A 12,232-nucleotide genomic window follows, 5' to 3' on the forward strand; every position below is an offset into this window, starting at 1 on the left:
CAACCAGCCTCACAACTGCAAGCCATGTGTAACCACACCAGCCCATGACCTCCACATCCGGCTTCTTCACCTGCGAGATCGTCAGGGGGCTGATGAGTATTTCTGTCTGTAATAAAGCCTTTTGTGGGGGAAAACTCATTCTGATTGGCTGGGCCTGGCTCCCAAGTGGGTGGGCCTGGCTCCCAAGTGGGTGGGCCTATGCCCTCCCAAGGCACACCCATGGCTGCATCCCTGCCCAGTCATGTGAAATCCACAGGTTGGGGCTTAAATTGACTGATTTCCTTGTATGAACTGTAACTCGGTAAAGTCTTAGAAATTGTTGCATGTTGCATTTTATATTGTACTTCCGACTTCAACTGTATATATCTGAAGTTTACATACACCTTAGCCAACTACATTTAAACTCAGTTTTTCACCATTCAAGACATTTAATCCTAGTAAAAATTCCCTGTCTTAGGTCAGTTAGGATAGCCACTTTATTTGAAGAATGTGAAATGTCAGAATAATAGTAGAGAGTGATTTATTTCAGCTTTTATTTCTTTCATCACGTTCCCAGTGGGTCAGTTTACATACACTCAATTAGTATTTGGTAGCATTGCCTTAAAACTGTTTAACTTGGGTCAAACGTTTTGGGTAGCCTTCCACAAGCTTCCCACAAATAAGTTGGGTGAATTTTGGCCCATTCCTCCCAACAGAGCTGGTGTAACTGAGTCAGGTTTGTAGGCCTCCTTGCTCACACGCTTTTTCAGTTCTGCCCACAAATGTTCTATAGGATTGAGGTGAGGGCTTTGTGATGGCCACTCCAAGACCTTGACTTTGTTGTCCTTAAGCCATTTTGCCACAACTGGAAGTATGCTTGGGGTCATTGTCCATCTGGAAGACCCTTTTGCGACCAAGCTTTAACTTCCTGACTGATGTCTTGAGATGTTGCTTCAATATATCCACATAATTTTCCATCCTCATGATGCCATCTATTTTGTGAAGTGCACCAGTCCCTCCTGCAGCAAAGCACCCCCACAACATGATGCTGCCACCCCAGTGCTTCACGGTTGGGACGGTGTTCTTCGGCTTGCAAGCCTCCCCCTTTTCCCTCCAAACATAACGATGGTCATTATGGCCAAACAGTTCTATTTTTGTTTCATCAGACCAGAGGACAGACAAAAAGTACGATCTTTGTCTCCATGTGCAGTTTCAAACCTAGTCTGGCTTTTTTATGGTGGTTTTGGAGTAGTGGCTTCTTCCTTCCTGAGTGGCCTTTCAGGTTATGTCGATATAGAACTTGTTTGACTGTGGATATAGATACTTTTGTACCTGTTTCCTCCAGCATCTTCACAAGGTCCTTTGCTGTTGTTCTGGGATTGATTTGCACTTTTTGCACCAAAGTACGTTCATCTCTAGGAGACAGAACGCGTCTCCTTCCTGGGCGGTATGACGGCTGCGTGGTTCCATGGTGTTTGTACTTGCATACTATTGTTTGTACAGATGAACGTGGTACCTTCAGACATTTGGAAATTGCTCCCAAGGATGAACCAGACTTGTGGAGGTCTACAATTTTTTTTATGAAGTCCTGGCTGATTTTCCTGTGATGTCAAGCAAAAATGCACTGAATTAGAAGGTGGGCCTTGAAATACATCCACAGGTACACCCCCAATTGACTCAAATGATGTCAATTAGCCTATCAGAAGCTTCTAAAGCCATGACATCATTTTCTGGAATTGTCCAAGCTGTTTAAAGGCACAGTCACCTTAGTGTATGTACATTTCTGACCCACTGGAATTGTGGTACAGTGAAATAATATGTCTGTAAATAATTGTTGGAAAAATTGTGTCATGCACAAAGTAGATGTCCTAACCGACTTGCCAAAACTATAGTTTGTTAGCAAGAAATTTGTAGAGTGGTTGAAAAACAAGTTTTAATGACTCCAACCTAAGTGTTTGTAAACTTCCGACTTCAACTGTATAAGTTATATAGCTAGCTAAAGTTAGCATAGAAAACATGCTAACGTTACTTGCCAGTCAATTAGCCACCAACAGGTTATATTGATCAGCTAATGCTAGCCATGCAGAGATAGTTTGATTTTTGACAGTTTAAGCCCATTATCTACTTGCCCACAGTCAGATGAACTCATGGATAACCATTTTATGTCTGCGTGCAGTTTTATTTTATTATTACTTTTTTTTTTACCTCCCTTTTCTCCCCAATTTCGTAGTATCCAATTGTTAGTAATTACTATCTTGTCTCATTGTTACAACTCCCGTACGGGCTCGGGAGAGACAAAGGTCGAAAGCCATGCGTCCTCTGACACATAAGGTAGTTTGCGTTGGCTCGTGAAACCATGTCTCTAGAAAGTAACTAAATGTGATATAGTGGTAGGCCTTCATGTTGTCTCAGCAGCTCTGTATAATTGTATGGGTTTAGCACCATCTATGGGCTAGGATGAGGAGGACTCCACAGAACAGGGGGCTAGGAGGAGGAGGAGGAGGAGGAGGATGGGGCTCCACAGAACAGGGGGCTAGGAGGAGGATGGGGAGGGCTCCACAGAACAGGGGGCTACAGAACAGGAGGAGGAGGAGGAGGAGGGCTCCACAGAACAGGGGGCTAGGATGGGGAGGGCTCCACAGAACAGGGGGCTAGGATGGGGAGGGCTCCACAGAACAGGGGGCTAGGAGGAGGGCTCCACAGAACAGGGGGCTAGGCAGAGGATGGGGAGGAGGATGGGGAGGGCTCCACAGAACAGGGGGCTAGGAAGAGGATGGGGAGGGCTCCACAGAACAGGGGGCTAGGAGGAGGGCTCCACAGAACAGGGGGCTAGGAAGAGGATGGAGAGGGCTCCACAGAACAGGGGCTAGGAAGAGGATGGGGAGGGCTCCACAGAACAGGGGGGCTAGGAAGAGGATGGGGAGGGCTCCACAGAACAGGGGGCTAGGAAGAGGAGTAGGACTCCACAGAACAGGGGGCTAGGAAGAGGAGTAGGACTCCACAGAACAGGGGGCTAGGAAGAGGAGGAGGACTCCACAGAACAGGAGGCTAGGAGGAAGAGGAGGAGGGGGCTTCACAGAACAGGAGGCTAGGAGGAGGAGGACTCCACAGAACAGGGGGCTAGGAAGAGGAGGAGGACTCCACAGAACAGGAGGCTAGGAAGAGGAGGAGGGGGCTTCACAGAACAGGGGGCCAGGAGGAGGAAGGCTACATAGGACAGGGGGCTAGGAGGAGGAGGGCCCACAGAACAGGGTGTTAGGAAGAGCAGGGAGGAGGAGGGCTCCACAGAACAGGGGCCTAGGAAGAGGAGGGGGAGGGCTCCTGGTCAAGTAGTGAAGTATATCAGACTATGGGCCCTGGTTAAATAAGGATTAGGGTGCTATTGGGACACTGCCCAGATGATCGCTTGCATCTCTTTTGAGTCTATAGCGCATGTAATAATGTAATAACAGGTGGTGCTAGAGTCATTCATATAAAATATTACATCACCAGGTGGAGCTAGAGTCATTTATATAAAATATTACATCACCAGGTGGTGCTACAGTCATTCATATAAAACATTACATCACCAGGTGGTGCTAGAGTCATTCATATAAAATATTACATCACCAGGTGGTGCTAGAGTCATTCATATAAAACATTACATCACCAGGTGGTGCTAGAGTCATTCATATAAAATATTACATCACCAGGTGGCGCTAGAGTCATTTATATAAAATATTACATCACCAGGTGGCGCTAGAGTCATTTATATAAAATATTACGTCACCAGGTGTCGCTAGAGTCATTTATAAAATATTACGTCACCAGGTGGTGCTAGAGTCATTTATAAAATATTACATCACCAGGTGGCGCTAGAGTCATTCATATAAAATATTACATCACCAGGTGGTGCTAGAGTCATTTATATAAAATATTACATCACCAGGTGGTGCTAGAGTCATTCATATAAAATATTACATCACCAGGTGGTGCTAGAGTCATTCATATATAACAGAGCAGGCAACACACAGTCACCATGGCCACAGCTAGTTTCTCTGATGTTCTGAGGGACAACAGACAGCAGGGAGACAGCAGGGAGAAACAGACAGCAGGGAGAAAGCCAAACCTAGTCATGGTAGCATGTAGTATAGACACTGTATGTTTGTGATTGACACATATGTGTTGTTTTACAGGGTCAGTCATAGTAGTATGATAGGTGTTGTTTTACAGGGTCAGTCATAGTAGTATGATAGGTGTTGTTTTACAGGGTCAGTCATAGTAGTATGATAGGTGTTGTTGTACAGGGTCAGTCATAGTAGTATGATAGGTGTTGTTTTACAGGGTCAGTCATAGTAGTATGATAGGTGTTGTTTTACAGGGTCAGTCATAGTAGTATGATAGGTGTTGTTTTACAGGGTCATAGTAGTATGATAGGTGTTGTTTTACAGGGTCAGTCATAGTAGTATGATAGGTGTTGTTTTACAGGGTCAGTCATAGTAGTATGATAGGTGTTTTACAGGGTATAATATGTTGTTTTTACAGTCATAGTAGTATGATAGGTTTTGTTTTACAGGGTGTTAGTAGTATGATAGGTGTTGTTGTACAGGGTGGTTTGTTGTACAGGGTATGTAGGTGTGTTTCAGGATGCAGTCATAGTAGTATGAAGGTGTTGTTACAGGGTCAGTCATAGTAGTATGATAGGTGTTGCTGATTTTATGATGTGTTTCAGGAGGGACTCCAGGGGCTATGATAGGTGCATATGGTTGTTTTACCGTTGTTCGCTCCCCAGTTTCTGTGTTGTGGTTTGTTATGCCCGCCCCTTGTCTGATTGGGATACAGCCCCCTTGTCAGGATACAGCTGTCCCAGACTCCTTCTCCAGATGAAATGCCAGTGTTCTGTTGTTCAGAGGAGAGATGATTGCTGAGAGAGGAGGCTGATAGCTGTGGGTTATGACTGAGAGGGGCTGATAGCTGTGGGCTGTAGCTGTGTTGGTTGTTCTCAGAGGAGAGATGATTGCTGAGGCTGATAGCTGTGTTGGTTGTTCTCAGAGGAGAGATGGCTGAGAGATAGCTGTGATACACTGTGTTGTTGTTCTCAGAGGAGAGATGATTGCTGAGAGAGGAGGCTGATAGCTGTTGGTTGTTCTCAGAGGAGAGATGATTGCTGAAAGAGGAGGCAGCTGTGTTACACACTGGTTGTTCTCAGAGGAGAGATGATTGCTGAGAGAGGAGGCTGATAGCTGTGTTGGTTGTTCTCAGAGGAGAGATGATTGCTGATGAGAGAGGAGGCTGATAGCTGTGGGTTATACACTGTGTTGGTTGTTCTCAGAGGAGAGATGATTGCTGAGAGAGGAGGCTGATAGCTTTTGGTTGTTCTCAGAGGAGAGATGATTGCTGAGAGAGGAGGCTGATAGCTGTGTTGGTTGTTCTCAGAGGAGATGAGATGATTGCTGATTGCTGAGAGGAGGCTGATAGCTGTGGGTTTACACTGTGTTGGTTGTTCTATGATTGCACTGTGTTGGTTGTTCTCAGAGGAGAGATGATTGCTGAAAGAGGAGGCTGATATGATTGTTCTGATGATTGCTGAGAGGAGGCTGATAGCTGTGGGTTATACACTGTGTTGGTTGTTCTCAGAGAGGAGATGATTGTTCTCAGAGGGAGATGATTGCTGTGAGGCTGATAGCTGTGTTGGTTGTTCTCAGAGGAGAGATGATTGATTGCTGAGAGATGAAGAGGAGGCTGATAGCTGTGGGTTATACACTGTGTTGGTTGTTCTCAGAGGAGAGATGATTGCTGAGAGAGGAGGCTGATAGCTGTGTTGGTTGTTCTCAGAGGAGAGATGATTGCTGAGAGAGGAGGCTGATAGCTGTGGGTTATACACTGTGTTGGTTGTTCTCAGAGGGAGATGATTGCTGAGAGAGGAGGCTGATAGCTGTTGGTTGTTCTCAGAGAGAGATGATTGTTCTCAGAGGAGAGATGATTGCTGAGAGAGGAGGCTGATAGCTGTTGGTTGTTCTCAGAGGAGAGATGATTGCTGAGAGAGGAGGCTGATAGCTGTGGGTTATACACTGTGTTGGTTGTTCTCAGAGGAGAGATGATTGCTGAGAGAGGAGGCTGATAGCTGTGGGTTATACACTGTGTTGGTTGTTCTCAGAGGAGAGATGATTGCTGAGAGAGGAGGCTGATAGCTGTGTTGGTTGTTCTCAGAGGAGAGATGATTGCTGAGAGAGGAGGCTGATAGCTGTTGGTTGTTCTCAGAGGAGGCTGAGATGATTGCAGAGGAGAGATGATTGCTGAGAGAGGAGGCTGATAGCTGTGGGTTATGTTGGTTGTTCTCAGAGGAGAGATGATTGCTGAGAGGAGGCTGATAGCTGTGGGCTGTGTTGGTTGTTCTCAGAGGAGAGATGATTGCTGAGAGAGGAGGCTGATAGCTGTGTTGGTTGTTCTCAGAGGAGAGATGATTGCTGAGAGAGGAGGCTGATAGCTGGGTTATACACTGTGTTGGTTGTTCTCAGAGGAGAGATGATTGCTGAGAGAGGAGGCTGATAGCTGTTGGTTGTTCTCAGAGGAGAGATGATTGCTGAGAGAGGAGGCTGATAGCTGTGGGTTATACACTGTGTTGGTTGTTCTCAGAGGAGAGATGATTGCTGAGAGAGGAGGCTGATAGCTGTTGGTTGTTCTCAGAGGAGAGATGATTGCTGAAAGAGGAGGCTGATAGCTGTGGGTTATACACTGTGTTGGTTGTTCTCAGAGGAGAGATGATTGCTGAGAGAGGAGGCTGATAGCTGTGTTGGTTGTTCTCAGAGGAGAGATGATTGCTGAAAGAGGAGGCTGATAGCTGTGGGTTATACACTGTGTTGGTTGTTCTCAGAGGAGAGATGATTGCTGAGAGAGGAGGCTGATAGCTGTGGGTTATACACTGTTGGTTGTTCTCAGAGGAGAGATGAGAGGCTGATAGCTGTTTGGTTGTTCTCAGAGAGATGATTGCTGATGATTGCTGAGAGAGGAGGCTGATAGCTGTGGGTTATACACTGTACACTGTGTTGGTTGTTCTCAGAGGGAGATGATTGCTGAGAGACACTGAGGCTGATTAGCTGTTGGTTGTTTGTTCTCAGAGGAGAGATGATTGCTGAAAGAGGAGGCTGATAGCTGTGGGTTATACACTGTGTTGGTTGTTCTCAGAGGAGAGATGATTGCTGAGAGAGGAGGCTGATAGCTGTTTGGTTGTTCTCAGAGGAGAGATGATTGCTGAAGAGGAGGCTGATAGCTGTTGGGTTCTCAGAGGAGAGATGATTGCTGAGAGAGGAGGCTGATAGCTGTTGTTCTCAGAGGAGGATGATTAGGCTGATAGCTGTGTTATGGTTGTTCTCAGAGGAGAGATGATTGCTGAGAGAGGAGGCTGATAGCTGTGTTGGTTGTTCTCAGAGGAGAGATGATTGCTGAGAGAGGAGGCTGATAGCTGTGGGTTATACACTGTGTTGGTTGTTCTCAGAGGAGAGATGATTGCTGAGAGAGGAGGCTGATAGCTGTGTTGGTTGTTCTCAGAGGAGAGATGATTGCTGAGAGAGGAGGCTGATAGCTGTGTTGGTTGTTCTCAGAGGAGAGATGATTGCTGAGAGAGATGATTGTTCTCAGAGGAGAGATGATTGCTGAGAGAGGAGGCTGATAGCTGTGAATGAGAGGAGGCTGATAGCTGTTGGTTGTTCTCAGAGAGAGAGATGATTGCTGTTGGTTGTTCTCAGAGAGGAGGCAGAGGAGAGATGATTGCTGAGAGAGGAGGCTGATAGTTGGTTGTTCTCAGAGGAGAGATGATTGCTGAGAGGAGGCTGATAGCTGTGGGTTATACACTGTGTTGGTTGTTCTCAGAGGAGATGATTGCTGAGAGAGATGATAGCTGTGTTGGTTGTTCTCAGAGGAGAGATGATTGCTGAGAGAGGAGGCTGATAGCTGTGGGTTATACACTGTGTTGGTTGTTCTCAGAGGAGAGATGATTGCTGAGAGAGGAGGCTGATAGCTGTGTTGGTTGTTCTCAGAGGGAGATGATTGCTGAGAGAGGAGGCTGATAGCTGTTGGTTGTTCTCAGAGGAGATGATGATTGCTGGTTGTTCTCAGAGAGAGATGATTGCTGAGAGAGGAGGCTGATAGCTGTGTTGGTTGTTCTCAGAGGAGAGATGATTGCTGAAAGAGGAGGCTGATAGCTGTGGGTTATACACTGTGTTGGTTGTTCTCAGAGGAGAGATGATTGCTGAGAGAGGAGGCTGATAGCTGTTGGTTGTTCTCAGAGGAGAGATGATTGCTGAGAGAGGAGGCTGATAGCTGTGGGTTATACACTGTGTTGGTTGTTCTCAGAGGAGAGATGATTGCTGAGAGAGGAGGCTGATAGCTGTTGGTTGGTTCTCAGAGGGAGATGATTGCTGAGAGAGGAGGCTGATAGCTGTTGGTTGTTCTCAGAGGAGAGATGATTGCTGAGAGAGGAGGCTGATAGCTGTGGGTTATACACTGTGTTGGTTGTTCTCAGAGGGAGATGATTGCTGAGAGAGGAGGCTGATAGCTGTGTTGGTTGTTCTCAGAGGGAGATGATTGCTGAGAGAGGAGGCTGATAGCTGTGGGTTATACACTGTGTTGGTTGTTCTCAGAGGGAGATGATTGCTGAGAGAGGAGGCTGATAGCTGTTGGTGAGATGTTCTCAGAGTTCTCAGAGGGAGATGATTGCTGAGAGAGGCTGATAGGTTCTCAGAGAGAGATGATTGCTAGGCTGATAGCTGTGGGTTATACACTGTGTTGGTTGTTCTCAGAGGAGATGATTGCTGAGAGAGGAGGCTGATAGCTGTGTTGGTTGTTCTCAGAGGGAGATGATTGCTGAGAGAGGAGGCTGATAGTTGTGGGTTATACACTGTGTTGGTGGTTCTCAGAGGGAGATGATTGCTGAGAGAGGAGGCTGATAGCTGTGTTGGTTGTTCTCAGAGGGAGATGATTGCTGAGAGAGGAGGCTGATAGCTGTGGGTTACACACTGTGTTGGTGGTTCTCAGAGGGAGATGATTAGTATGGCCTGTGTTTTCGTTGTTGCGCGGAGGTATAATTTGTTGCCAGTATTTTTGTAGCCGGTCCTACTAAGGTCTGTCAATGACAAAAAGGACTGTTTTTGATTGTGAAATTGTTTGTAAAATTCTGTTTAATTTGTTCCCAGGGGAGAAGGGGAGGCACCTAGGGAGTGTTTAGGCAAGAGGCCCACGGGCATACATATACCATTAGTTCCCAGAGGAGAAGGGGAGGCACCTAGGGAGTGTTTAGGCAAGAGGCCCACGGGCATACATATACCATTAGTTCCCAGGGGAGAAGGGGAGGCACCTAGGGAGTGTTTAGGCAAGAGGCCCACGGGCATACATATACAGTGCCTTGCGAAAGTATTCGGCCCCCTTGAACTTTGCGACCTTTTGCAACATTTCAGGCTTCAAACATAAAGATATAAAACTGTATTTTTTTTGTGAAGAATCAACAACAAGTGGGACACAATCATGAAGTGGAACGACATTTATTGGATATTTCAAACTTTTTTAACAAATCAAAAACTGAAAAATTGGGCGTGCAAAATTATTCAGCCCCTTTACTTTCAGTGCAGCAAACTCTCTCCAGAAGTTCAGTGAGGATCTCTGAATGATCCAATGTTGACCTAAATGACTAATGATGATAAATACAATCCACCTGTGTGTAATCAAGTCTCCGTATAAATGCACCTGCACTGTGATAGTCTCAGAGGTCCGTTAAAAGCGCAGAGAGCATCATGAAGAACAAGGAACACACCAGGCAGGTCCGAGATACTGTTGTGAAGAAGTTTAAAGCCGGATTTGGATACAAAAAGATTTCCCAAGCTTTAAACATCCCAAGGAGCACTGTGCAAGCGATAATATTGAAATGGAAGGAGTATCAGACCACTGGAAATCTACCAAGACCTGGCCGTCCCTCTAAACTTTCAGCTCATACAAGGAGAAGACTGATCAGAGATGCAGCCAAGAGGCCCATGATCACTCTGGATGAACTGCAGAGATCTACAGCTGAGGTGGGAGACTCTGTCCATAGGACAACAATCAGTCGTACATTGCACAAATCTGGCCTTTATGGAAGAGTGGCAAGAAGAAAGCCATTTCTTAAAGATATCCATAAAAAGTGTGGTTTAAAGTTTGCCACAAGCCACCTGGGAGACACACCAAACATGTGGAAGAAGGTGCTCTGGTCAGATGAAACCAAAATTGAACTTTTTGGCGACAATGCAAAATGTTATGTTTGGCGTAAAAGCAACACATCTCATCACCCTGAACACACCATCCCCACTGTCAAACATGGTGGTGGCAGCATCATGGTTTGGGCCTGCTTTTCTTCAGCAGGGACAGGGAAGATGGTTAAAATTGATGGGAAGATAGATGGAGCCAAATATAGGACCATTCTGGAAGAAAACCTGATGGAGTCTGCAAAAGACCTGAGACTGGGACAGAGATTTGTCTTCCAACAAGACAATGATCCAAAACATAAAGCAAAATCTACAATGGAATGGTTCAAAAATAAACATATCCAGGTGTTAGAATGGCCAAGTCAAAGTCCAGACCTGAATTCAATCGAGAATCTGTGGAAAGAACTGAAACTGCTGTTCACAAATGCTCTCCATCCAACCTCACTGAGCTCGAGCTGTTTTGCAAGGAGGAATGGGAAAAATTTTAGTCTCTCGATGTGCAAAACTGATAGAGACATACCCCAAGCGACTTACAGCTGTAATCGCAGCAAAAAGGTGGCACTACAAAGTATTAACTTAAGGGGCTGAATAATTTTGCACGCCCAATTTTTCAGTTTTTGATTTGTTAAAAAAGTTTGAAATATCCAATAAATGTCGTTCCACTTCATGATTGTGTCCCACTTGTTGTTGATTCTTCACAAAAAAATACAGTTTTATATCTTTATGTTTGAAGCCTGAAATGTGGCAAAAGGTCGCAAAGTTCAAGGGGGCCGAATACTTTCGCAAGGCACTGTACCATTAGTTCCCAGGGGAGAAGGGGAGGCACCTAGGGAGTGTTTAGGCAAGAGGCCCGCGGACATACATATACCATTAGTTCCCAGAGGAGAAGGGGAGGCACCTAGGGAGTGTTTAGGCAAGAGGCCCACGGGCATACATATACCATTAGTTCCCAGGGGAGAAGGGGAGGCACCTAGGGAGTGTTTAGGCAAGAGGCCCACGGGCATACATATACCATTAGTTCCCAGGGGAGAAGGGGAGGCACCTAGGGAGTGTTTAGGCAAGAGGCCAGGGCATACATATACCATTAGTTCCCAGGGGAGAAGGGGAGGCACCTAGGGAGTGTTTAGGCAAGTGGCCCACGGGCATACATATACCATTAGTTCCCAGGGGAGAAGGGAGGCACCTAGGGAGTGTTTAGGCAAGAGGCCCACGGGCATACATATACCATTAGTTCCCAGGGGAGAAGGGGAGGCACCTAGGGAGTGTTTAGGCAAGAGGCCCACGGGCATACATATACCATTAGTTCCCAGGGGGAAGGGGTGGCACCTAGGGAGTGTTTAGGCAAGAGGCCCACGGGCATTCATATACCATTAATTCCCAGGGGGAAGGGGAGGCACCTAGGGAGTGTTTAGGCAAGAGGCCCACGGGCATACATATACCATTAGTTCCCAGGGGGAAGGGGAGGCACCTATGGAGTGTTTAGGCAAGAGGCCCATGGGCATACATATACCATTAGTTCCCAGGGAGAAGGGCAGGCACCTAGGGAGTGTTTAGGCAAGAGGCCCACGGGCATACATATACCATTAGTTCCCAGGGGAAGGGGAGGCAACTAGGGAGTGTTTAGGCAAGAGGCCCACGGGCATACATATACCATTAGTTCCCAGGGGAGAAGGGGAGGCACCTAGGGAGTGTTTAGGCAAGAGGCCCACGGGCATACATATACCATTAGTTCCCAGGGGAGAAGGGGAGGCAACTAGGGAGTGTTTAGGCAAGAGGCCCACGGGCATACATATACCATTAGTTCCCAGGGGAGAAGGGGAGGCACCTAGGGAGTGTTTAGGCAAGAGGCCCACGGGCATACATATACCATTAGTTCCCAGGGGAGAAGGGGAGGCAACTAGGGAGTGTTTAGGCAAGAGGCCCACGGGCATACATATACCATTAGTTCCCAGGGGAAGGGGAGGCAACTAGGGAGTGTTTAGGCAAGAGGCCCACGGGCATACATATACCATTAGTTCCCAGGGGGAAGGGGAGGCACCTAGGGA

This window comes from Oncorhynchus tshawytscha, unplaced genomic scaffold (assembly GCF_018296145.1).
Source record: "Oncorhynchus tshawytscha isolate Ot180627B unplaced genomic scaffold, Otsh_v2.0 Un_contig_120_pilon_pilon, whole genome shotgun sequence".
NCBI classification, from domain to species: domain Eukaryota; kingdom Metazoa; phylum Chordata; class Actinopteri; order Salmoniformes; family Salmonidae; genus Oncorhynchus; species Oncorhynchus tshawytscha.